Here is a 26,562-nt window from a genome sequence, read left to right on the forward strand (position 1 = left end):
TTCCCCCACCGCTGCCGATGCTCCCGGAGGCCGTACCCGGACCCAGGCCTGCCACCTGCTGCCAGGGTTGAGGGGAGGTGGCGCTGCACAAAGAAAATTAGTGCAGCCAACTCCACCTCCCCAAATAAGGCCCGTGCCTGCACTCCATGTGGGCGCCGCCTTCCGCAAGGAAGGCGGTCGCGGCTCTGGCTGCGCCGGCGAACAGCCCTACCCTTGGACATGGTTCTGGGGACGGGGCGGGAAAGAAAAGGTAAAATAAATAAAGGAGTAAAGGAAATAAATAGCAGGCAATAGAAAGAGAAAAAGTAGCTAAAAAACAAAAAGAAAGTAGACAAAAACCAAAAATATAGAAGCAGGAAAATAGTTAGAGAAATAATAAGTAATAAAGATCCAAAAAAAGTGGCTATAAACAAAGGATTGAAAAGATTTTGGGAGGATTCAAAATCAGGCCCCAGAACCATGCAATAGAGTGAAAAACATGATGTCCGCGCCCATTGCGACCACGTGCGCAAGTTCGCGCGATATTTTCTCCCCGAGCAAGCAAAAATCAAGTAAAAGCGGTCGCGAACAGGAAATATCGACCGCGAACCGGCGCGAACATGCATTGCGCGACCCGGAACAGGAAGTAAGCATCGCGAGAGGGCGGGACAAGTGAAAACAAGATGGCCGCGCCCGTGAGCAACCGCAGGGGTAAGTTGGCGACCCGCAATCACGCAAAAAATACCTCGAACAGGCGGGAAAAAAACTTCCGCGTCTTCGCGATATTTCCGGCGTGTTTGCGGAGATTTTCAGCATTTTCGCGATAATTTGCAAAAGTTAATTTCGCAAATTCCGCCCACCCCTAATATTTACCCAAGAATATGCCACCGTTTTGTGAAATACCTCTACTCAACTGGAGTACTTTCTACTAGCTAATCAGTAAGTGCTACCTCGGTGGGTAAATGTTTAGTGCTTTTCCCACACTACAGCGGCGTAAAGGGCCAGAAGAGTTGTCTACGGTGACCATGTGTGTCTGTAACGTTGCCACCACGCCAACGGGCCCCAGGGTCCCTCGAGTCAGCTGTCCATCATAGTGGGGAAAAGGGAGGTAAGACGTTGCCCACCGCAGTTCACATGCCTCTTGTTTATAAAGGGCCAGAAACAGATCAGAGCAGCATATGAGGAGACAGAACCTCCTGGCGTCAGCAGCTACACAGGGATTGCGCTCGAGAAAGTCGTGGATGCACAGAGCTCCATCAAGGATCACAGCTAATTTTTGATGGTAGATGTGGGGAGAAAACAGCACACCTGCCCAGCCTCGACCTAGCTCCCGAATGTTTGTGCTGATTAATGCGTTACTGAATTTGAGCTTCAACTAAGTCCCCTGCTTTATTTATATCTGTAAGTGCTTCCTGTTGAGGTTTAATTTTTGTGACAGGAGCATCGCGCCAGAATGAATCCTGTGCTGCACCTGCATATGTCCGTTCCGGCCGCGGATCGCGGAAGTTTCGACATTTTGCTTTCCGCGCGGAATGCGAAAATGTCGAAATTTCGCAATTTCCGCGAGCGGAACGGAAATTGTCACCCACTCCTATTCACAAGGGGCATTTACTACTCATAAATGCCCATTCTGAATACCAAATTTCATAAAGTTAGACTCCTCTGAGTTTACTTTTGTGAATCGGGCTCCATTTGTGCTGGTTCCAAGACTGATGTGCAATAATATCTTTCAATTTTAACATGTCACTATCTTGACTTGTGGCAGTGACAAATTGTTCAAACAAAATGGTAGCTGGTGTGCTGGATTTCACAATGAAATTTATGTAGGCTTCAACTGTCTTAAAAGAGGTACCATGGCACTGTAGCAGCCCTCGTGAGAAGTAGTCAGCAGGGATTTGATCTTTCCCTGGATGGTGCATGATTGTGTAGTTGTATTCTTGTAATCGTAGACCCCAACGTTCAATGCAGGCGGCATGTTGGCCTTTGGATTGCCAAAGATGGTCAACAGCGCTTGATGATATGTCACAAGCTTGAAAGACTTTAAATATAAGCACCACTGGTTAACTTTCTTTTTCAGGTTGTGAAGAAGCATGTTCAGTTTGGGACAAACTTCTGCTTGCATATGCCACAATCTGCCTTTAAGCATTTGGGTGTCCACAGTGCTATGCAAGGATTGCGCCTAACCAGATGGCGCTAGCATCAACAACAACCTCTGTATGAAGCTTTGAATAAAGTATACACAAGGAGATGATGGACGGAGTGCTGAAACTTTTCAAACACTCGCCCCCAGTCACAGATCTGGGTTGAATCTATCATTGTTCTTTAGCTCACTTTGACACCCCAGTTCAGACACAGCTATATGCAAATCAGTCTTGACCCTGTGCATCATGGGAACAGTCCAGCCCGAACTGCGAAGCCATGTCTTCCCTGGACTGGAAACAAGCATCCTGGGACCTTTTTCGGGGTATGACATTATTCGGCAGTCTGTCCATCAATCGTTCTTTTTGCATTTGAATAAAAGTGAGGCATTTTAGTAGCTTTCTCGATTGCTTGTTTGATCTTCTTGCAGCTTTTCTCGCATTCAAGGACCAATGAAATGAAACATTCAGTTTTGTCAAATCTCTCAACGGAACACTTATAGTAGCAAAGTCTCATATATATCTATCACAGAAGTTGGCTGTTGGACCTGGCTCTTTTTGCAGGGGTATACCCAAGCGTTTTGCCTCTGTCCTCCTATTTTTTCGGACCGTTTTTTGTTGGTTTTAGGTTTTCTGGGCTCTTTACTGCTAACCATTGCTAAAGTGCATATGCTCCTTGTCTAAATTGTATTGGTGATTGGTTTGTTCATGATTTGCATGTCTGATTTACTAATAAGCCCCTAGTAAAGTGCACAAGGTGTGCCCAGGGCCTATAAATCAAATGCTAAAGTGTTCCTGCAGCACTGATGGTGCTACCCACACAAATAGCCCTGCAAACATGTCTCAGACCTGCCACTGCAGTGTATGTGCATGCAGTTTTAAACTGTGTTGGCTAATTTCGACAGGGCAAGTCACCAGGCCCAAACCTTCCATTTTACTACATGTAAGTCACCCCAAAGGTAGGCCCAAGGCAGCCTCATGGGCAGGGTACAGTGGATTTAATAGGTAGGACATGTACTGGTGTGTGTTTTACATGTCCTATTAGTAAAATACTACTGCTAATTTCGTTTTTCACTATTGCAAAGACTATCTTTCCTATGGGGTAACATGGGGATTGTCTTGAAATATCTTTTAAGTGTAATTACCCTTCAGGAACAGCTAGAGATTTAAAGTTTGGGGTCTCAGAACTCACAATTTAAAAATAGCTCTTTTGGTGAAGTTGATTTTTAAATCGTATGTTTGAAAATGCCACTTTTAGAAAGTGGGCATTTTCTTGCTTAACCATTCTGTGCCTCGGCCTACCTGTAGAATATATGTCTGGGATGGCTGACAGTTGAGTGCTTATTCATTCGCTGTAGACAGTCACACAAAGGGAGTTGAGGTGTGCCTTTCATATACTGATGGGTCATCACCATGCGGATGGGTATTCCTGAGCTAGAGTGGTGGGAGGAGTTGGCTGAATAGAGCTGTGTCTGTCCTCAAACAAAGCTGCCTCTACCCCCCTCTAGTGTGTCTGGAGCAAGATCAGGAAAAATAAGGGTCTTGTGCACTACAAAGACTTTTCTTTGGATTTTGCCTACTTCAAATACAGAAAGGGGTATAAGTATTAGACCTCTGACACCCCAAACTCAAAACACTTCTGGACTAAGGACATTTTGCCAGGAAGAAGATCAGGATGTTGTAGGATGGGCTGCCACTCTGCCTGTTCCTTTACTGTGCTGGCTTGCTGCTTGCTGTTTGCTGCTTCTGCCCTGGGAGTGAAAGGACTGGATTATGCTTTCTACATCCTGCTTCCAAGGTTCTCCAAGGGTTTGTGTGTGCTTACCTTCTGTTTAGAAGTCGCAGGGCCATCAAAGACATCACCTTCTGGTGCCTGGGCTCTACTGCTGAGATCCCGACTTGCCAAGTGGTAACAAATCCAGTTCCTTGGCAGTATAATCTGGCGATCTTTAGGAGAAAATCCATGCATCAACTCCCAGCTTCTGTTTTATCGATGCATCGCTGCAAAGCATGGTTCACGGAACAAGAATCGACTCAACTCCTCCTTTGCCACTGTGAAATCGATGCAGTGCCGCTGTCGCATCAACACGGTGCGTCTGGATTTTCGACCCAATGTTTCTGGGCACCAAATCTTCATCAACACTGCACCGCAGTAGGGAACCGAGGCCACGTGTCCAGAACCCAATGCATAACCTCTCCTGCCAGTAAAAAAGTGACGCATCACCTCCTCTCACAATAAGGATCTGATGCATCATCTCCCCTGACTAGCAGTGCGGAACCAACGCATCACCATCCCTGCCAGTAAGGAATGGATGGATCACCTCCCCTGTGTAGTAAGAAACCAATGCATCGTTTTGTGTTTCTGGTGCCTCACCTCTGCTGGGCCTTGCACCGTCTTTGATTTTTGATGCTTCAAAGGTACTTTATGTGGAAATTAATGTATCTATTGATTTCTATGGACTAAACTTGCCTAATCTTTTAAAAGTGATATGTTGGCTTGTGCATATTGGATTTTTGCAGTTTTGGTCTTGTTTCAGATAAATATTGGCTACTTTTTTTAAACTGGTGTTATATCATGTCATGTTATGTTATGTTACTGTCCATTTCTTAAGCGCACGTTCACCAAACAGTTTCAAGGTAACTGATCGGCTTTCCACCCTACTTATTGGTAAGCTTGTCTGAAAAACCATGTCTTCAGAGATTTCCTGAATCTAGTGAGATCAGTAGTGGACCTAAGGTCCAGGGGCAGGCTATTCCATACTGCAGGGGCGATAACCACAAACCAACGCCCTCCGATTCTTTATTTTTTACATGAGGGGATCACCAGGAAGTGAAGGTGACTAGATACTAGTGCTCTAGTAGGGCAGTATTTTATGATCCGAGATTTCACAAATGCAGGATGGTTCAGGTAGAGGGCCTTATAGACCATAAAACATACTTTAAACATGATTCTCTGTTTGACTGGCAGCCAATGAAGATCCATGGTCACCTGGGTGATGTGACCATGTTTGGGCAGATTGTTTATCAGCTGCGAGGCCTGATTTTGGATTAGCTGGAGCCTACCCATCAGGACTTTGGGAAGACCCAGGTAAAGCGAATTGGCATAGTCAATTCTAGGCATGACTAATGCGATTATTACTTGGGTCAGAGCCTCCCATGTAAGACACTTTTTAATCTTTTTTATGAGTTGGAGCTGGCAGAAGCTAGCAGAAGGCACTGCTCCTACTTGCTGCTTGAGGGATAGCTCCTCATCGATAATAATGCCCATGCTTTTTACTGCCTTTTGTCGAGTTTTCACTGTGTTACTGGGTGTGAGTACAAATGCTTTAGGCATTCTCTCTGAGATAAGCCTGACTGCTTGTGCCAAGCTACCAAGGGGGTGAGCAGGGTTTTTCTTTGCTGTGTGACTCACTTTCCCTGACTAGAGTGAGGGTCCCTAGTTGGACAGGGTGCAAACCACTGATAAATAGAGATTCAATTTCTAACACTGGCTATGCCAAGGAATGAATGTAACATGGGAACATTTTGTGGGGGACTGGCAGTGGACAACGCTTGCAATTGAGCTGGATGGGGTGCCATGCCACCATCAGAAAAGATAGGGCCAAGGAATTTTAGCTTTTTCTTATGGAACTCACATGTGTCAGCATTCAAAGTCAAACCTGTATCCACAAGTAAACGCCACACTTGCATGAGAGCTTTATCATGCTTCTTATGCGTAGCTCCGAAAACCAATATGTCATCACTATAATTAAACGCTTTCATGACAGGCTGCATGATACGTTGAATGATAGCTTGAAACATCTCTGCAGCTGAAGACACACAGAAGTTTAGTCTTTTGTATCAATGGACCAATATGTGTAGAAAAGGTTGTAATGTGTCCGCAACTCTCCGCTTAAGTTCCAACTGATGATATTCTTTATTCAGATCAAGACGAGAGAAGACCTTTGCACCATTCAGTTGGGGTATGGCAATGTACGGATATAGATGTCATTCTCATTCAACTGTCTTGACGCATGTCAGTGCAGATACGTACAGCTCCTTCACTGTCCTTTTTGGACACAATCACTATGAGAGAAACCCAGGGCATTGGACAAATGGAACGCTCAATGATATCATGTTTGAGCAATGATAAAATGTCTTTTTCAACAGCTTCCCGTAAGTGAAATGCAGTTTGTCTTTGTCCTTGAGCAATAGGACATCCTCATTAATGTGTAATCATACTTTCATAGTCTTGTGTTTTCCTACCCCATGAAACTAGAGAATACTTAACCCAACCTGATGAGGTTAAAACGTACTGAGGAACCATACAGAACCTAGGTATCTGAAACAGCACATAGCACTTAAACCTGGAAAACTGCATTAAAATAAACCACACCATCCAGATTGCTTAGATTACGACAATGTAGTTGGCATTTTATGTCAGTACATTTTTTGTGCAAAATAATTTTGCAAGCTTTGCACATTTGGGCGAAGTTGATATTCTATTGCTGTTAACAATTTAAGGATTGGCTGAAAACTCTTGCCAAATCATATCTGGATTGATTCGGTACCCAATCTAGTACCCTTTGTACGTGGACTGAATTTCTCGGGGAACCTTTTACACAGCAAAGTAATTACATTGCTGAATGGGTTCTTTTAACAGAGTTTTTTTTTATTCTTATCTTTTCAGCTAAAATTGTAGTGTTTTAATTACCTGTACAATAAACTAACCTAACCCATGAAACAAGGAAGGGGACTGACTTATTATTTTGTGAGAGCATTCATGTTATAATTCACTGATATTAGTCTCATATCAGCAGCGATGCTGAAACTGAGCAAACAGGTATACAACACCGTGCCTTGAAGTACATGAATCGGTGCTTTTGTTTTCTTTTGTTTCATTATTGCTTCAAATGAACATTGACTTTTTAATGGTGTTGTGGCAATGGAGATAATTAATTGTATTTCTCCTCTGGCATATGTTTATCGAGGCACCACTGTCGATAATAAAAGGTATTGAGCAACTGCTTTTCTTTAGTGTAATCTTCGGAGAATGTTTGGAATGGCTTTGTAGCTTTTCATGACGACTTTCCTTTGATCTGTATTTTTCTTCACAAGCAGCCAGTCCAACATGTGCAGTTTTCTGAGGAAAACATCAACATTACACAACCATCAACTTCACTTTCACTCGATGTAAATACTGAAGAACTCTTTAATGATTGTTTGTTGTCAATTTGTCTCAATTGGTCTGGTCGCCTGGTTTTATGGGCGTGAGTCAAGTGTTGCTTCTGAAGCATTTCGGGAAGCCATCATCACAAAATGTTTCTCCTTCCCACTGTCTTTGCACACCTGTCAAATGGCAGGACATTTACCCTCATGTGGAAACAAAAATCCACACCTGAAGCACACTCTATTTCTCTCCATCTCATGATTTGGCTTACTTTTTATGTTCATGACTGACTGTCAGGGTGAGTGTTCCTCAGGCGCAGTACCCTCAAAATGCCCACCTTTCGGCAGCTCCAGTTCAGTGAGTCAAATATACCAGAAGATCGGAGTGCCCAGATGAGGGGAAGGGAATTAGTTAGGGTACTGCGGGGAGGGAGACCTGAAACAAGAGACAGATGCACCTTAAGCATAAGCAATCTGAACCAAGAATAGTCTCTCAAACACTAAATAACAGAACTGATATGTCAGAACATAACTGGTCTCTTACCTGTGGGAATAAGAGTACAACGTTGCTCAATATTCAAACATTCTTAAACACATAGGGGCAGATTTATGAGCCCCTTGCGCCACTTTTGCATCACTTTTAACATGGGAAAAGTGACGCAAAAGTGGCGCAAGGGGCTCATAAATCTGCCCCATAGTGATTACACAAGTAGTTTTGTTAATGTTCAAGTTCAAATGTTCTAGTTTTGGGTATAGCAGTGTTTTAGTTCAAACACTCTTCAATACAGAGTGATTTCACAAGCAGTTTCACTAATGTTCAAGTTCAAATGTTCAAGTTCAAATCTTAAAAACAAAAGAAAACATACACTCTTAGTACTGAAAACAGTCTTAAATCTTGAGATTAGATGTGCAATACGCTTCTTAGAGGCAATGAAAACCTTAAACAATATCATACAACTGTTGTCTTAATTGCCAAATACTTTATTAGCTGTGATTATGTTTGTTATCTATGGTTATGTTCTTTATCTAAAGGTTCATGTAATGAATCACAATGCTCGCATAATGAATCACACTTTCCTCTCTCTTTAAAGTGAAATCCGACCTCTATTAGTTTCTATTAACCTTTTGTTCCACAGAGAGACTCTGCACATCTTCAAGACAAATATGGCATGAATAATCGCTGCAGGCGAGGAAATGTGACTTTACTTCCTGCTGGGGCTTTGATTTTGCTCTAAAATACAAAAGATAAATCATCCCTAAGATTTCCTCTGCAATCCAAGAACTCGGGATCCAAACGCTACAGCACCCACTCACCAACACCTCCGGACCACAACAGAAACCTCCTTCTCCGACTATGAATCTTCAATTACAAGCGGTTAACGTCTGGTGCGGCCGGTACTTATAGTAGTGGCACATTCAAGATGGCGCCCAAGACGAGAAACAAGTACAAAGGCATGGGATAAACAAGAGATGTCTGCAAAAGAGACAACAGCAGTTTATATGCTGCAGACAGGGTAAAACAAGGCTGATGGCACAAGATGGGCTTTAATACCCAACAATCCAAGTGGCAGTGAGCGCATGTGTGCCAATCCTATCGAGACACCAAAAGTATCTGTCCCATTACAGCAACAGCATGAACGCAACACTAGGTATTTTGCATGGACACAATACCTGCCATGGCACTGACTCACTCTGGGCACCTCTGACCTCCATGTTAGCAGTTGTTGTTCAGCACACTCTTCAGCTCTGGCAGCCATGAGAACTCGTTTCAGATTAAGAGCATCTCTAAGCATTTGTCATCTGAATGAATCTGACAGGCATCTGTTAATATCTCTGATATGTATAGATTCCTCTTCATTAAATTAATTGAACTTAGAATGTTTGAGGAGTGTATCGACCCTCTCAACAAATTTGTTAATGGTTTCACCATCTTTCTGTCATTCTTGGCTAAAAATGTACCTTTCATAATCTACATTCGGCATTGGATTGAACTTGAGATTCAAGGCTTCTTTGATTTGATGGTATCCCATTTTGTCAACTCACTGCATTTTCTATATTGCTTCTTTTACACCTTCATCAGCTAGATTCTTAAGGTATTTGATAATCTTTTTGTTATCTGTTTCTTCTAACCCATCAATGAAATCATCAAATGTCTTTAGCCAAGCAGTCCATCTGTCACCACTATTCAGCTTTATGGTAGTATTGAATGGTGGTGGTGGTTTCGGGAAGGCGGTGACATTTGACCATTTATGTGATTGGCTGACCCTGAGAGTAGTGATCTCTCTGACATTCTCTACTGTCTACAAGGAGCTTCTTCATTCATACCATCTCTAAGGCCATGTGCCGTTTTGGCCTCTGGGTCATCTTGGCCAGTCAATGGAACTGTGACCTCCCTCTTGGTCTCTATGGAAGCCCTTCACTTTTCTGGAGACCTCTGGAGTTGTTCGGAGCAGCCATCCAGCACCTTAGGTGGTGTGCCGCTTCGGGTACGGACAGCTTCATAAGCACAACCTCCTGGTACATCTTCTGGGGTCACTCAACCTAGCTCTTTACTCAGTTCTGGCAAGCAGATGATTGTTTCTCATATTTGAATGGCTTTGGTTGTAAGCGCCTCTTTGTACTGCCTGACACATGATTGATCACCTACTTAACAGCACTTGTGATGACTCCTTTATTGCTCTATATGATGTATGGCTTTAGGTTGCGTAGTAGAGCAGTACCTTTCTTTGTGACATTCCCAGCAGGTTCTCAGCCAACCATGTGTAAACGTCTCAGTGTATTTTTCATTAACTTTGTTAGAAATGGGGCTTCTGGTTGGCTAGTGTACACACCTAAGCCAGACGGAACCCACCACTTTAGTGAGGGCAAGTAAGTTACACACCAAAGATAACTGCTAATCAGTGTCAAACTGCACATGCTGTTTTCTTCAAACATGGTATGATATGTTTACTCCTGTTTGGCATATTTAATTTACATGTAAGTACCTTGTACAGTGGCATCCCATATACCCAGGGCCTTTACATTAAATGCTACTAGTGGGCTTGCAGCGCTGCTTGTGCCGCCCACAGAAGTAGCCTTTCAAACCTGTCTCAGGCCTGCCACCTTAGGGCCTGCATGTGAAGTTTACTGCCACATTAACTTGATATTTAAAACTACTTGTCAAACCTTTATCTCCCCTTTAACTACACATAGGTTACCCCTAGGGTAGGCCCTAGGTAGCCCTATGACAGGGTGCTGTGTCAGTAAAAGGTAGGACATGTGCCTTTAATGAGTAGCATGTCCTGGTAGTGATAAACAGCCAATTTGGGGGCATATTAACAAGTAACAGGGAAAATTAACGCTAAGGGTGCTTAGTGGTAAATGTTTTAATGCCCGCTATCGCTGGATAATATCGCCTGGTTATCACGTTATTAACAACGCTAACCGCCTAGGCAATAAAAAATCCAGCGATAGCGGCATTTTGGGAGGTTATTGCTGGTAATGCAGTGATAAAACTACAAGGATAGGCATATCCTTGTTGATAGCCCATGGTGGATTTAGCCATGTAATCCACCTCCCATTGGATTACATGGCTAAGTCTGAATCTTAGCAGACGTAAAAAAGCAGCGTTAACCGTGGTTAGCGCTGCTGTTTTTGTCTCTAACAGGGTTAGCGTGAAGCTTGATAATAGGAGAAATGTCGCTTAGCGACATTTCTCCTATTAGAGATGCAAAGGGAAGCGTAGTGAAATAGGGTGCTAACATGCGATTTTGCATGTTAGCACCCTGTTGTTGATAGGGCGATATTTTTATCTCCGCTTATTTGGCTTTTAAAGCCAAAAAAGCAGAGATAAAGCCCTTGTTAATATGCTCCTTTGTTTCTCAATACTGTGAGGCCTACTCCTCTCACAGGTTAGCATTGTTTAAGTGGTAAGGCCTGATCTGAAAGGAGTAGTGCTTCCATGTTTGGTATGTTTAGAATGGTAGTGATAAATCATGCTCATTGGTGTAGTTGGATTTTTTATTACTATCACAGAAATGCCACTTTTAGAAAGTAAATATTTATCTGTGCTCATGAATCTAAGTGCTTTGCAGCCTGACTCCAATTCACATCTTGGCCTGGTTGACAGCTACACTTGGGCATACTTTTCTGACAGCCATCACTCATGGAGGATTGGGTATAACAGGGTTGCATCTGCATTCATCTGCATATTGAATGGTGTTCCTGGGCTGGGGGAGAGTATGGCGGGATACACTTACATTTGTATAGGCTGTCTCCTGCCCTCACACAGAGGGCTTGTTTACCCCCTACTGTACGTCTGGAGTCAGGGCTGAGTTGAAAGGGGGGTTGTGCACTTCTAAGGTTTCTTTTGAAGTTCCCCCAGTTCAAAGACATTTTGAGTACAAGTACAGGGCCTCTGACCCCGTGTTTTTAGGCACTGCATGGGACTTGTAACCAGACCCTGCTGGCTGTGCAGACTGCACCAGAGGATTGCTGTGCTTCCAGGAAAACCCTCATTTCAACCTTGCTTCGCTTTGCTGACCTGCTTGCCTGATTGGCTGCTATTGAGACTGCAACTTTGCTGAAGAATCCAGTGTGCTGACCTGCTGCCTATCTCTCACCTCTAATGCCCACATTTGTTATCCTGGGACCAGTGACTGCCCAGAAGTGGCCATGGGACTATGAGTCCAGCCTCGCCAGTCACCTCCAGCATGGTGAGAGCGCCTCATCTGGGATTTGAGTTCGCCTTAAAGAGAAGCGTGTGGTGAGCAAATTATTCCTTTTCTTTCTTTACCCACGTAGCACAAATTGATCGCCTGCTTTTAAGTAACGACCCAATACGTTCCGATCACTTCCCTACTATCCAAACCGGCAAGCTGCCTTTCTCCCAGCGCATTGCAGAGACAATGAGAAGGTGTCACCAACACTGGAGTTGGATTCCCACGCCCCCAGTGCTCACCGAGCTGTTGGGACTCCACGGACCCCGCTCTGGAGGCCCCCTGACATGTGTGCAGTACAATGAGGAGGGTCGTGAGGACCACCTCCCCCAACCAGGCACTGTCAGGAGCTGACCAGGAGGCCCTACACACTTTGACGGCAAGCCGGCTTCATTTATGCACGATTGACAGTGGTCTGAGATGCCCCGGACCCGCTGCAACCACAGGGCGCCTTTGTTTTGTGAAAGGCTGCCTTGGTTAGCGCCTGCCTTGCGTGCTCGCAGGCAGCCCCGCTCTCTCTGGGGGAGCCCAAGCACTAGCGTGCTTATGGGCAGCCCTGTGTACTCATGGGCAGCTGCCTTGTTTCTTTACTTGCGAGACACCCAGCGAGGTCTTTTCACAGATTCCTGCATTTGCACCCATCCCTCTCACTTGTTATACGGTACCTTGGGGGCAGGTGTACCTTGGAGTGGTGGCATTATAGGCGAGTCTTGCATGGAGGCCTCCTACTCGTATGCTCATCACATTTCGAGAACTGTCTGAATTACCGTAACTCACGAAGTGGGTGTGCAGGGTTTGCTGAGCCCTACGTTTTTTAATTATTTACCATACTGCACATAAAAGGAGAGCTGATAAGCTGCGTTCTTTGTGTTAAGTGTGAAATTTGTTGATTCCTGTGTCATAATCATTACATGCTGCATTTCATGTTCTGATATGGATGTATGTCATTTGTATGCCTTATACTGGTCAGGGTTAATGAGTACCATTTCATGGGACTACATAATATGCACAGTAATGTTTTATGATGCTTGCAAAGTATTACCTTTGTTTTCACGTACTGCACTCAGTGTGAGGTTTGATAATTGCCTAGTTGGCAAAGTAATTACTGATTTTTTTTTTTTGGTCTATGACTAACGTGCAATATACTTTTTATTTGTATATAATACTGTGTGGAGTCTCTTTTGTGTTGTATTTATTGTGTTATGGGTGTGAGTATGATGCGCAAATGCTTTACACATTGCCTCTGGGAGAAGCCTGACTTCTCTTGCCAAGCTATTAAGGGGGTGAGCATGGGTTATCTTTGGTGTGTAGCTTACTTGCCCTGGCTAGAGTGGTGGGTTCTGACAGGCTTAGGTACATACCCTAGCCAACCAGAAACCCCAGTCCGTTCATAAACTTTTTTGGTTTTGCTGATGTTTTTCTTCTTAGTAGTTTCCGTTCTCTTAAACTTTTCTCTTTGATTTGTCTAGTGCATTACCATGTGCTCTACGTTGTCTATTTTCTTTCATATTTCAACCTTATGTGCTTTCTGCTAGCTCTTTTCTTTTCTTATCTATCTCAATCTTCTATTTTTACCAGATGCTTGATCTGACCCTTTTTCCTACTTTATTATGTTTTAGCTCTGTCCCCTTATACCATCAGTTCTCTCGTTTCCGGTACCTCCTCTGCTTTCCTTTATCACCCTAGAGGGAAAGTGACAAGTGCTGCAGAAGGTTCTTTGTGTACCGGCTGATGTTATGAAGATTTTTGCACAATAATTTCGAAGTGGAAAAGCTTGGAGCAGCCTTGTAGAATTGTATATCTGCCCACGGGGCATATTATCAAGAAACGGCGTTAACATTATCGCCGCTTTAGCAGCAGAAAACTGCCGCTAAAACGTTGATAATGGGCTTGATAATATGCCCTTGAGAATTCCGATAGAAGCCCATGTTCTGGTGTCAACATGGGCTTCTATGGGAATTCTCAAGGGCATATTATCAAGCCCATTATCGCCGCTTTAGCGGCAGTTTTCTGCCACTTCAGCGGCGATAATGTTAACGCCGTGCTTGATAATATGCCCCCACATTCCTTGCCCTCTGAGGTATGGACTGGAAACTAATTTCAGTCCAGGTTCAAACCAGTTCCAAGCAGCCAGAGGCCATAAATAGGCTGTAAGACCATGGGGCATTCATGATAGTTTCATAGCAGACAATCAAGCTTTGAAAGTATCCTCCAAGACTGCAGATCATTTCTCATGGAGCTCTGCCTGTGATAAAGTCAATCTTCTATGGCTAGATCTTTGATGCTCTGGGAGAATGAAGGTTGCAGATTGGCAGCCATAAGCAGGGTTGCTTTCAGGCTTAACATATGAAGACGATTAAGCATCAGTTTCACTTCTTATTATCGATCCTTTTTTAAGGCAATAAAACCAGAAACAATATCCTGTCTTGATCAGTTGGAAACATGTAATGCACACTTGAATGTTTATTAACATGACTATTACAAATTATCAGCCACTCTGAGCTGATAACTATGCAAAAAGCGTGTTTTAAGTGTTCTTGTGAAAAAAGTATAAATTACATAATAAGATTCAGATATAGTAGAAATATACCACAGACCTTAAAATGTTGTAGTTTGTTTAGAGCCCATTCATCAAGGTAATTCATAGTTATTTAGGGGGAAATTATGTCGCTGAGCTTCAACCATTGTGTATTTTATGGGCCGTCTCAGGACAGACCATGGTATATGCTTAGTCTTACTTGTGCTGACAAGCATACAGGAAATCTATAGGTATCTTGATGGCCAAGTCCACTCTTGATAACTCCACAATGTATTCCAAGCATGGAGAAGAGCAGCAACTCGGAACAATGGTGAGTGCGATTAGCATCAATGACACTTGAACTGTGGACAACCTACAGAGCAGGGGCACTGAGTGAGAGCGGGTTAAAGCGGCTGAAATTGTGGTGCCAAAGTGACTCTGCTGTAAAAATGTGGGAAGTATTTGGCATGAATTAACTCAACGTAAGACATATGTTGCCAGGAAATAATGAGATGGAAGAGCCCAAACAGCTGTGGCCAATTATAAGTAAATAATTTGTATTTTATCTGTGTTTGGCATAGGAATGTGGAGTGTCATCTGGTGATGAATTAAACTAACTTAACTTGTCACGAGTTGAAGATTGAGGGTGAGGACGAAAAGGGAAAGATGTCATCAGAAATTACTTGGTAGAACAGCATCTTTCAAGTGAATATAGTGTTCAGGATTCTGGGGTAGACAAGAGGATGGACCTTGTACAGAGCCTTTCGGATGCTAAAAACTAGTGATGTACGATGCGGTGTAGAGGGACACCAGGAAAGTCTGAACAATCTTTTAGGTATGTGTCAAAACATGGACGTTATTGTGCCCATGGATCAAAGTGAATGAGAATCAAGGAAAGATGATAATGTTTCACTTAATGGGGGTGGTTGAGATGTGGATAAAAGCTGCCTCAGTGGAGTTCATTCAGCAGGTTCCAGAGGATATTAATGTAAGTGTTTTACATAAGTCAGCAAAAGTCAAGATTCTTTTTTTTGATAATCAATGTTTATTAGCATTTGTAGAAACAAAACATATAAGGATAGCAGAGGAATGCACAGTACATCAATGTCCATCATCATCAGACAGCAGGAGGACTGAGCTCAATATAAGGTCTTTGAATCAGCATTTCATATGAAGAAAATGAGCAGTAATACAAGCGAAAGACAAGCATAAAATTCAAAACAGCATGTTTAACCATATGCCCCACAGTTTCTCAAACTTTTCAGGACACCCTCGGGCCTCGAAGAGGGGTTCCTCTTGGGCCGCACACCAGTCCACCCTTTGATGCCATTTACGTATAGTGGGAGGCTTGGCCTGTGACCAGGCTGCTGCGATATTTCGCTTGGCCACCGCCGTGCCCAAGAAACGCTTGTCGGCTCGAGAGCCTTCCAGGCCATCAAATACCCCTAGGAGGAGGCGTAAGGGATCATGAGGGACCTGCCACCCCAGAGTGTGTGCGAGTTCAGATTCTACCCCTGCCCAGAAGGAGGCAACACCAGGGCATTGCCACACCATGTGGTAAAAATCGGCCGGGGATTGGCCACAACGTGTGCAGTCTGGTTAGGGGCGCAGACCCGCTCTGTGCAGGCATGCGGGGGTGAGGTATGCCGTGTGGAGGTAGTAAAGTTGAATGAGGCGTAGTTTAGAGGAGGACGTTAGGGTTTTGGGAGCCATCAAGGCGTCCCGCCAGTCTGCCTCATCCAGGGGACACAGCCAGCCCTCCCAACGGGTTCGCAGCGCATCTAAGGTGACAGGGCCATTATTCACTAGGGAGCGGTATATCCGCGACACTCCCCCTCTACCCAGGTTGCCCATCGTGACCTGGGCTTCCAATGGACTAAATTCAGGGAGTGAGGTGCCTGGCGAAACATGTGCAGTAAGGGCATGGTGGGGTTACAGATATTTATAAAATTGAGTAGTGAGGAGGGAGTAGCGCTGCTGCAGATCGGAGAAGGCCCGCATGTGATCCCCCACCCAAATGTCCCCAAGGTGTGTAATCCCGATCTGGTCCCACTATTGAAACCCTCAGAGAGTCGATGTTTAGCGCGGCCATGTGCCGTGCCATAGAGGCGTGTGTTGAGTGAGTTTTTTATCCCAGTGCGTGTAGCGCAGGGCAGAGCGCCATGCTGTTAGGATGCTCTGGTGCTAGTCGAGATGGTCTGCAGAATGGGGGTCCCGTACAGGTATGTTAGAATCCATGGGAATTCCATATTTCTGCGCTCAGTCCGATAGGCGGGATCAGACCAGCCTCCAGCGAACCAGTCGTGGACAACAATGAGTCGGGTGGCCAGATAGTAGAGGTGAAGGTTGGTCACTGCCATACCCCCATCAAAGGGAGGTATCCAAAAGCGGGCCAAGGCCATACGTGGTCTCCCATTACCCCACAGAACCTTAGTAATAACCCCATCAAACTCCCGAAACCAGCTACCCGAGAGGTGAAAGGTGATGTTTTGAAGGGTATATAAAAAGCGGGGAAGAATCATCATTTTAAAAAGTGCCCCTCTCCTAAGGGGGTTAAGCAGAAGGGACTGCCAGCGTTTAGGATGGGATTTGGCTTTTGCAATCAGGGGTGTGAGGTTAATGGCCCACTCCAGTTCAGGAAACAAAGTTATCCAGATCCCCAGATATTTAAATGATTGCCTCCACAAGGGGATGGTAGACTGCCAATCAAAGCAGGCTCTTGAGGGGTGAAGGGGGACCAAGGCGGACTTCGCCGGGTTGAGCCGTAGACCTGAGACACTCTCAAAGGTCCGAAGCACCTCCAGACAGTGTGGGCAGGAGTTCTCCGGGTCAGCCAGGAAAAGCAGAACATTGTCCGTGTAGAGGGGAATTTTGCCAATCTGATGGGGGTCCCAGGGCCACCCTTGGATTCCGGTATCAGTGTGTATGAGACACGCCAGCGGCTCCATCGCCAGTGCGAATACGAGCGGCGAAAGGGGGCATCCCTGACTGGTGCCTCTTCGAATGGGGACCGCTGCTGAGAAGGCGCCGTTGGTCAGGACCCTTGCCTTAGGGCTCGAGTACAAGACTGGGATGAAACGCCAAAAGTGGGGGCCAAAGTCCATCATGGCCAGAACGTCCTCTAAGTAGGACCAGTCCACCGTATCAAAGGCCTTTTCGAAGTCGATTAGCAACAGGGCCAAATAGGGGGTGAGCAGGTGGCGTTGGGCCAGGGCAAGATGGAAGCGTCGTATACAATGCTGGGTGCCGCGAGCAGGCATGAAGCCGCACTGATCCGGATGGATCAGTTCATGCAGCAAGGGGCGAAGATGTTGCGCCAAAGCTGTGGTAAAAATTTTATTTTCAGTGTTAATAAGAGAAATTAGGCGGTAGTCCGCGCAGGAAAGGGAAGTCAGTTGGATATTCGGAATGACCACAATAGTGGCTATGATGGAAACCCATCGGGCCCTGGCATCTGCCCAGGGTTCAATAGGGAGATAGCGCCTTGGATCTCCTCCGGGGTAAAGGGAAGATCGAGGTCCGCTGAGATGGTCTAGGCTAAACAAGGGAGAGGAACCCCCGCTTGATCCAAGAGGTCGGTCAGTGAGGCATCAGGGGGCCGGGCTGAAGAAAGCTGAGCATAGTAACTCACGAAAGCCTGGGCGACAGCCAACGAAGTACAATGATGGGTCGTCTCGGCATCTCGGATCTCGGCATCTCTGATTTCAGGAATAATTCTGTTGGCCCTGGGATAGGAGACCAAATTATGATGCAGTTTACCGTTTTTGTCGCCCCAACCGTAGACATGGGCCACAGAGGAACACCAGAGCATCTTGGCAGAATCCAGGGAGATTTGATGGATCTCTTCACGAAGTTGCCTAGCCAAGTGCGCGTCCACCGTGTCACCCGGGGTCACCTCCAGCCACGCGGCCTGTGCCTCGAGCTGAGTCAAGCGGGCAGTTTGTTCCACCCATTTTGAGTGGACCAGACCTCTGGCCACCCCACGGAGAGTGGCCTTACCGGCTTCCCACAGTGTGCCTGCAGAGTGGACCGGGCCTTTATTGGCCTGAAAATCGTGTTTCAGCTCCTACGCAAGCGCATCCTTAAGCGCTGCATCTTGCAAAAACCACGTGTTGAACCGCCAGACTGAACGCCTTCCCCCGGTGGTGTTTCCCAGGTGGCCAAAGATAGTGGAATGGTCGGAGACACTCCACAGAAGAATAGACACCCCGGAGACCAACTGGCAGTCGGTGGCAAGGAGGAGGAGCAGGTCAATACGGGAGTTGGTATGGTGGGCCGCTGAGGTGTGAGTGTATTGTTGCAAGCTGGGGTGCCAGATCCTCCAGGCATCACACAGACCGAGGGCAGTTGACCAATCTGATAATAGTTTCGAACAGGTGAGACGTGATGAGGAGGGATCCCCCGTAGCGTCAAAGATCAGCTGCATTACCTCATTGAAATCCCTTCCGATTATGGTGTGGCCTTGGGGCAGGGCGGAGATTACCTCCGTAAGGTGGCAGAGAGTGGAGGGGAGCATGGCTGGAGGAACATATACTGAGAGGAGATTGAAGACCTGCCCCTTGAGCCTACCAGAGAGGGCCATGTAATGGCCCTGTGTGTCGACCGTCGCGTGTAGGGAGGTGAAAGGGAACCCTTGCCGAATCAGTATGGCCACCCCCCGGGAGCCTCGTGTGAAACCCGAGTGCCAGACCCTGTGAAATCCATATCGGGCGAGGAAAGAGCATTGGGTTCACAGGAGGTGTGTTTCTTGGAGGAAGAGCACATCAGGAGACTGGATCTCCTGAGGACGGCAGTATGTTTGATACAGTCTAGCAACCCATTAACGTTCCACAACAAGATGTGGAGGGACCTACCGTGCATGGGCATCTGGAAAGCAGTTGGCGTGGGGAGAGAGGAGCTGGAGGAGGCCTAGGCTTCGGGTGAGATGATATTTCAAGGTCATGATAGAAAGATGGGGCTGGTGTATGGTGGTGAGTCTCGTGTCAGTGAAGATGGCATGTATGCGCAGTGGGCTGTCTGAAAGAACAGAAAACTTCAGTACAAACAAAGCTGTGAATAGTGACCCAAATGGAGTCCCAACAAAAAGAAGACAGAGGGCAGCAACCCCCCCATCCCCAACACCCCCCACCCTATACTTCCAAACCCGAAGCATCTGTCGCCCAACTCAGGAACAAGAATCTAAACTAAAACGGTTAGCCGGGAAAGTCGTGACGATGGCGATTGACCCCTCCATATAGACAGATAACTAAGTATCAACAGGTGAATCTTACTGCCACGAGCCGAAAGAGTTTTGGCATAGCTCTACGTCCATGGGGCCCCACGGTCAGAGTCCAGTATCTTCCCCATACTCCCGGAACGCAAGACTCCGAGATAGGTCCGAGTCAGAGAGGGCCGGGCGCAGCGTCGAAGCAGGGTCCTGGTCACGATTCAATTTTATCATGGAACTAGGGGTGGGCGGAATTTGCGAAATTCACTTTCACAAATTATCGCGAAAATGTTAAAAATCTCCGCAAACACGCGGAAATATCACGAAGATGCAGAAGTTTTTTCCCTGCCCGTTCGCGGTATTTTCTGCGTGGTCGCGGCTCGCCAACTTACTCATGCGGTTGCTCGCGGGCGCGGCCATCTTGTTTTCACTTGTCTCGCGGTGCATGATCGCGAGAAGAAAGACGTGATCGCGCAACGAATGACGTTACTGCGGGCGTGAACTGTCGCGAGACAGCGCAAATGGCTACCAACAATCCAACATCTCGTGGAGAACGCGACCGGATCGGGAAAACTTGTCGGCGAACGCGGGGATTCAGGTAAGGCGATTGCGCGCATGCGAGAATGTATTATTTTACAGCGTGAGAAAGCAAAAAATTTCCAGTAAAATGCGGATTGCGGAAACTTTGACATTTTCGCGCTCTCCGCGGAATGCGAAAATGTCAAATTATCGCAATTTCCGCGAGTGGAACGGAATTTTAGCCCAGGCCTACATGGAACTGGCTCTGCTGTGATCATCCAAAAGCGGAGGGGCCTCAGAAGAGATCAGCAATTGGGAATCTGCCCTGGGTGATGAGAAGTGGTCTCTCCGCCACTCCCCCTTCTTACGGGACCGTGTGCCTTCGTTGTTGGTTGTGAGGAGATGGACGCAACCAGGAAGGGCCTGACAAGGGAGGGGGGGATGTGGGTTGGGGCCGCAGGGACCGCTCCTCCGTGAGTCAGGTCCATGCCGCCTGTGGCATATCAAAGAAGAGTGCCTTGTCCTGGAAGATAACTCTGAGGCGGGCCGGGAAGAGGAGTTCGTAGTGCAAGCCCAGATTACAGAGTTTTTGTTTGACCTCAGTGTACATGCGACGCTGGGCCTGAACCTCCCTTGTGTAGTCCGGGAAAACCATTATAGTATTGTTCTGATACTTTAGGAGACCATGGACTCGGGCTTCTCTGAGGATAGTGTCTCTGTCCCGGAAGTTGAGGATTCGGATGATAATAGGACGTGGTGAGGCCCCGGGGGAGGCTTGGCTGCCAGAGAGCGGTGTGCGCGTTCGACGGCGAACCATGGCGAGAGAGCATCTTTGGGTATCCATGACTTGATCCAGGTCTCCACGAAGGTGTCTGTGTGTCCCATTCGGCATTTTCGGGAAAACCTATGAGGCGCAGGTTATTCCACCACGAGCGGTTCTCAGCATCTTCAGCTCGGCGGTGCAATTCTGATGTCTGCGGGCGGGCCACCTGAGTCTTCAACTGACCCAGATCGTCTTTAGCGGTGGAGAAACATGACTCTGCCTCCGACAGCCTCACCGTGGCATTGCGGAGATCCTGACGGATAAGGGCCACTTCGACCCGCACCTCGCCAATCTTACTTTCCACCGAGGTGCCAATCGCCTGCAGGATGGTAGAAGGGTCTCCCCCAGCAAGGGAGGGACCGCCAAATGCCCCCCTTGGCAGGCTCTGGTCAGCAGTGGTGAACTGGTCCATTTTGGTTTGGGTCTGTGGTGTAGGTGTTTTCGGGGCGCGATCCCAGCCCATCTTGGCTGCCAGCGCAGGACCCGGACGTCCCTCCAGACATAGATATTAGGCTGACGGGCAGTCGGCTCGACTGCTGTGGCAGGGGGCGAGAGCCCAAGCAGTCAAAACTCAGGCCCATGACCCGGACCCACCCCGTCAGGAGCACCCGGGTCGCAGAGGGCAAAGACACACCAGGGACGTGGATCTCGCCCTTCGCCGCCCAAAGTGACGGCCGAACCAGCGGGGAGTCGCTCGCCCTCGTCGTGGGGAGCACCACCAGTTCGAGGGAAGGTGTGGGATGGAGGGCCCAGTCCGCGGACCCCTCGCCGCTCGATGTGTGCGGCCAAACCCGCCCCACCCCCGTGGGGTGCTGGAAAGATGAAGACAGCTGTGGGGCCACAAGCAGAAGCAAGGACGGAGGCTATGGTGCCGAGGAGCAGACCAGGGCAGCTCCCCGGTCGAAGCACCTGGCTGCAAGGGGGTGGAAGGGTCACCAAAGGGAGCGTCCTGCTGCCCAATACATACGGCCGAAGGAGGACGGCAACAGCGGCCCCCACCAGGGCACACCACGCCGCTCGATGTGTGCGGCCGAGTGCAGGTGGCGGGTGGCAGCCCCAGGCGCCGTCTCAGGCCGAGGTGCAGAACAGGGGGTCCTTGACACTCAGGGTCGATTCTGGTGGGTAGGAAGCAGCGTCACACCAGGCCTAAGACCACAGGGGAGCCGGCATCGCAATCCTAGGTGCAGCAGCGGCGCAGGCAAGTAGCAGACAGGCCTGATCAAAGCGTCGACGTGCCAGCCGGAAGGAGGCAGGACAGGCCAGGCCCAGACAGGAAGCCTATGGGGACACTAAAGGGAGCATCTGGGTGGCACCACTTGGGAGTAGCTTGGGGGGAGGCGCCCGGGCCAGGGAACCCCCCACAAATCCCAGCGCTGATGACCGGCACTCACCCACTGCCTCACCGCCGACAGCGGCCGCCGGGTCTGGAGCAGGAAGTAGGTAGATAGTGTAGGCCGCTGCCACAGCCTCACCTCGGGCCCGGGAGTCTCAGGAGTGCCACGGTCCAAAGCATGGGACACAAGACAGGCATTGCAGCAGCCGCTGGATGAGCCATGCACTCCCCAGGTCGCAGACCCCCTGCTGCTCGACTCAGTGGCCAACACAGCTGCGGCAGGAGGCGGGACCCAGGACAGGCACCGAAGCGGCAATCGGCTGGATGCTGCACACCCCAGGAACAGCAGGTGATAAGGTGGGGAGGACCCGCTCCACAAAGCCCAGGCATGGGCGGCAGCAGTAGCCCCACGAGGGTTGCCGGGCCTCTCCCTCGCAGCGAACAGGGGGCTGGAGCAGGATCGGGCCCAAGCCTGGGCAGACAGCAGATAGCAGGCTCCACGGCCCTCCGCCACCCAATTCAGCGGCCGACACTATAGCGGCAGAAGGCGGGACCCAGCGCTATTCCCCTCACCTCACATGTCAGATCGTAGATGGTGGAGCACGACCAGATGGGGGGAGGGGTGGACGCCTACCCAGGCAGCATAGAATGCAGCGGGGCGAGGGGCACAGTTTCGGCATTCAGGATGTGTGCCGGTGGCGTGACGCTCTGGAAGGCCGCCAGTCCCACTAATGGGAGGCCGATGCAGGGATCCGGGGTCCGGGATGTTAGGGCCGGGAGCCGGACGCCACCATCTTAGGGTCTCGGAGGCCGGCATCCCGGCGGATTCACCCCACAGCTGGCCGCTCCACCGAGAGATCGGCATGCAGGGAACTCCTGTCCCGTCCGGAGCACTATCAAAGTGCGGCCGTCATCTTGACGCATTGGCCACGCCCCCACTATACCCATTCAAAAGTCAAGATTCTTATGAGTTTTGGATCAAAGGGGCAGATGTGATAAGTATTAATAATTGGTGAGACTGAGGGGTCAGGTGTGGCTTTTTTTAAATGGAGGCTGATAATAATAATATTGATCAAGTTGGATTTATGCTACAAAGTAGTGATTCATTGAAGAGTTTAATTATTGGATGTTCTAAAACAAGGCATATAGAGTTGTAATTTGGGGTTATGTGACTGGAAGCTTACAAGAAAGCTTGTCAAAAGTTGGATGTGGGTTTAGTTGCAGAGGAGGACAAAGTTGGGGAAATACAATGTAGAGTGAGTAAGGAGGGAGAATTATTGGAGAAATGAATATGGCAAGAGAAGCACATAATGCTCTAATGGTTTGTATTTCATAGGACAGGTTTGCAGAGCTTTATAGAGCACATGCATTTCGGAAGATGCAGAAGTAAGGAGGCATATAGGGTTCTAGGTGTAGCAAATGCTGCAAAGGCAGGAAATGTTTAGGGCATCCCTTCCTGATAACGAATGACAATGGTATATGTGAATATTTTGCAACCAAAATGCGGTCGCGAAACATTTGCATTTTACAATCTACTTCAATTAGGTGGTAGCCCATTCGCAACCATTGCCTACTCTTAAAAAATGGAAAAAAACGTTTCTTTTTTCTTTTTGAAATGCATTCCATATGTCTTAAAGAAAACCGGGCTCCATTTAAAAAAAAAAACATTGCTTTATTGAAAAGCAATCACAGACATGGTGGTCTGCTGACCCCAGGAAGCAGGCCACTATCCCTGTGATTGTTTCAATTCCCTGTGAGTCGCAAACCAAACCTACCTCGTGAATATCCACTGGGGATGGCAGCATGTGTCAAAGACAGATTTGTACATTGGCGTTTGCGATTGACAAATAGAAATTTGCAAAAATGTGCTATTTTGTAATCGCAAACCATTCCCTATGTACTGAGAGCCATATGTATCAAAAAAGAGTTTTGCGATTCTCAAATTGATATTTTTAGTGAATCGCAATTAGAGAATAGCAAAATGCAATGTATGTAGGATTTACAAAAAAATTTGCGAATCCTACATATTCCTTATTTGCGAATTGCAAATTGAGATTCGCAAATAAGGAATACCTTATAAGGAAGACATTCTCAATTTGTGATTACCAATTAGAGAATCGCAAATTGAGAATGCAATTTCAAGGTTGCAAGGGTGCCAAAAGAACACCCTGTTGCACCCCCGAATTATGCATGTGTGCACATTTTGCGCACATACATGCCCTAAGGGCATATATGTGCGACATATGGCACTTTAAAAAAATCTAAAACGTGCTTTTTTTTTAAAAATCGCAAATTACCACCAACTTGAAGTTGGTGGTAATTTGCAATTCCTTAAGGCCAAATAGCACATTTCTGGTGCTTCCAGAATTGCATTTAAGGAATCGCAATTTGCAATTCCTTAATTGCATTCTCAAAATAGAGAATCTAAAATTTTGCAATTCTCTATTTTGCGATGGCCTTTTGGGATGATACATCTCAAAAGGCTTTTTCAAATTGCAAACAGGCCGATTCTGAGAATCTGCCCGTTTGCAAATGGGAACAGGCATTGGCATAGCCAATAGGTCTCGCCTTTTGGACCTTAAAAGTGCTGGATAACTAAACACTTATAAGGCCCCAAAGGCAAGACCTATTGACTATGCCACTGCTTTTAAATATCTGTGAACAAAGAAAGGATGATCGCAGCCACAGATAAACAAGTTCCAAGTATTGAGCTTGGCTCCTGTGCTTCATTTATTTAGCACAGCGAGTGAAGGGGGAACAACCTTTACAACGCAACTTTTACAACGCACTACACTTACAACGCATTTTTTACAACGCAAAATCCATTACAACGCACTACACTTACAACACATGACACTACAACGCATTTTTAAAAACTACCTTTACAACGCATTCCATTACAACGCCTACCATTACAACGCATAATATTACACTACACTATCCAACACTTACCCTACTGTTGCACCCCCTGGAGTTAGAATAGTAATTTTTACCCCTATACTATCCAACACTTACCCTACTGTTGCACCCCCTGGAGTTAGAGTAGTAATTTTTACCCCTATACTATCCAACACTTACCCTACTGTTGCACCCCCTGGAGTTAGAATAGTAATTTTTACCCCTATACTATCCAACACTTACCCTACTGTTGCACCCCCTGGAGTTAGAATAGTAATTTTTACCCCTATACTATCCAACACTTACCCTACTGTTGCACTCCCTGGAGTTAGAATAGTAATTTTTACCCCTATACTATCCAACACTTACCCTACTGTTGCACCCCCTGGAGTTAGAATAGTAATTTTTACCCCTATACTATCCAACACTTACCCTACTGTTGCACCCCCTGGAGTTAGAATAGTAATTTTTACCCCTATACTATCCAACACTTACCCTACTGTTGCACCCCCTGGAGTTAGAATAGTAACTTTTACCCCTATACTATCCAACACTTACCCTACTGTTGCACCCCCTGGAGTTAGAAAAGTAATTTTTACCCCTATACTATCCAACACTTACCCTACTGTTGCACCCCCTGGAGTTAGAACAGTAATTTTTACCCCTATACTATCCAACACTTACCCTACTGTTGCACCCCCTGGAGTTAGAATAGTAATTTTTACCCCTATACTATCCAACACTTACCCTACTGTTGCACCCCCTGGAGTTAGAATAGCAATTGTTACCCCTATACTATGCAACACTTACTCTACTGTTGCACCCCCTGGAGTTAGAATAGCAATTTTTACCCCTATACTATCCAACACTTACCCTACTGTTGCACCCCCTGGAGTTAGAATAGTAATTTTTACCCCTATACTATCCAACACTTACCCTACTGTTGCACCCCCTGGAGTTAGGATAGTAATTTTTACCCCTATACTATCCAACACTTACCCTACTGTTGCACTCCCTGGAGTTAGAAAAGTAATTTTTACCCCTATACTATCTAATACTTACCTTAAATGCAATTTACTATTATGCGTTGTAATGGTATGCGTTGTAAAGGTAGTTTTTAAAAATGCGTTGTAGTGTCATGCGTTGTAAGTGTAGTGCGTTGTAATGGATTTTGCGTTGTAAAAAATGTGTTGTAAGTGCATGCGTTGTAAAAGTGTGCGTTGTAACGACATACATCCCGAGTGAAGCACTGGAACGGGCCGCGCTCAGCAGGGCTTTCCAGAGACTGCCTAAGAAGTTGAAG

This window comes from Triturus cristatus, chromosome 3_1 (assembly GCF_964204655.1).
Source record: "Triturus cristatus chromosome 3_1, aTriCri1.1, whole genome shotgun sequence".
Classification (NCBI taxonomy): domain Eukaryota; kingdom Metazoa; phylum Chordata; class Amphibia; order Caudata; family Salamandridae; genus Triturus; species Triturus cristatus.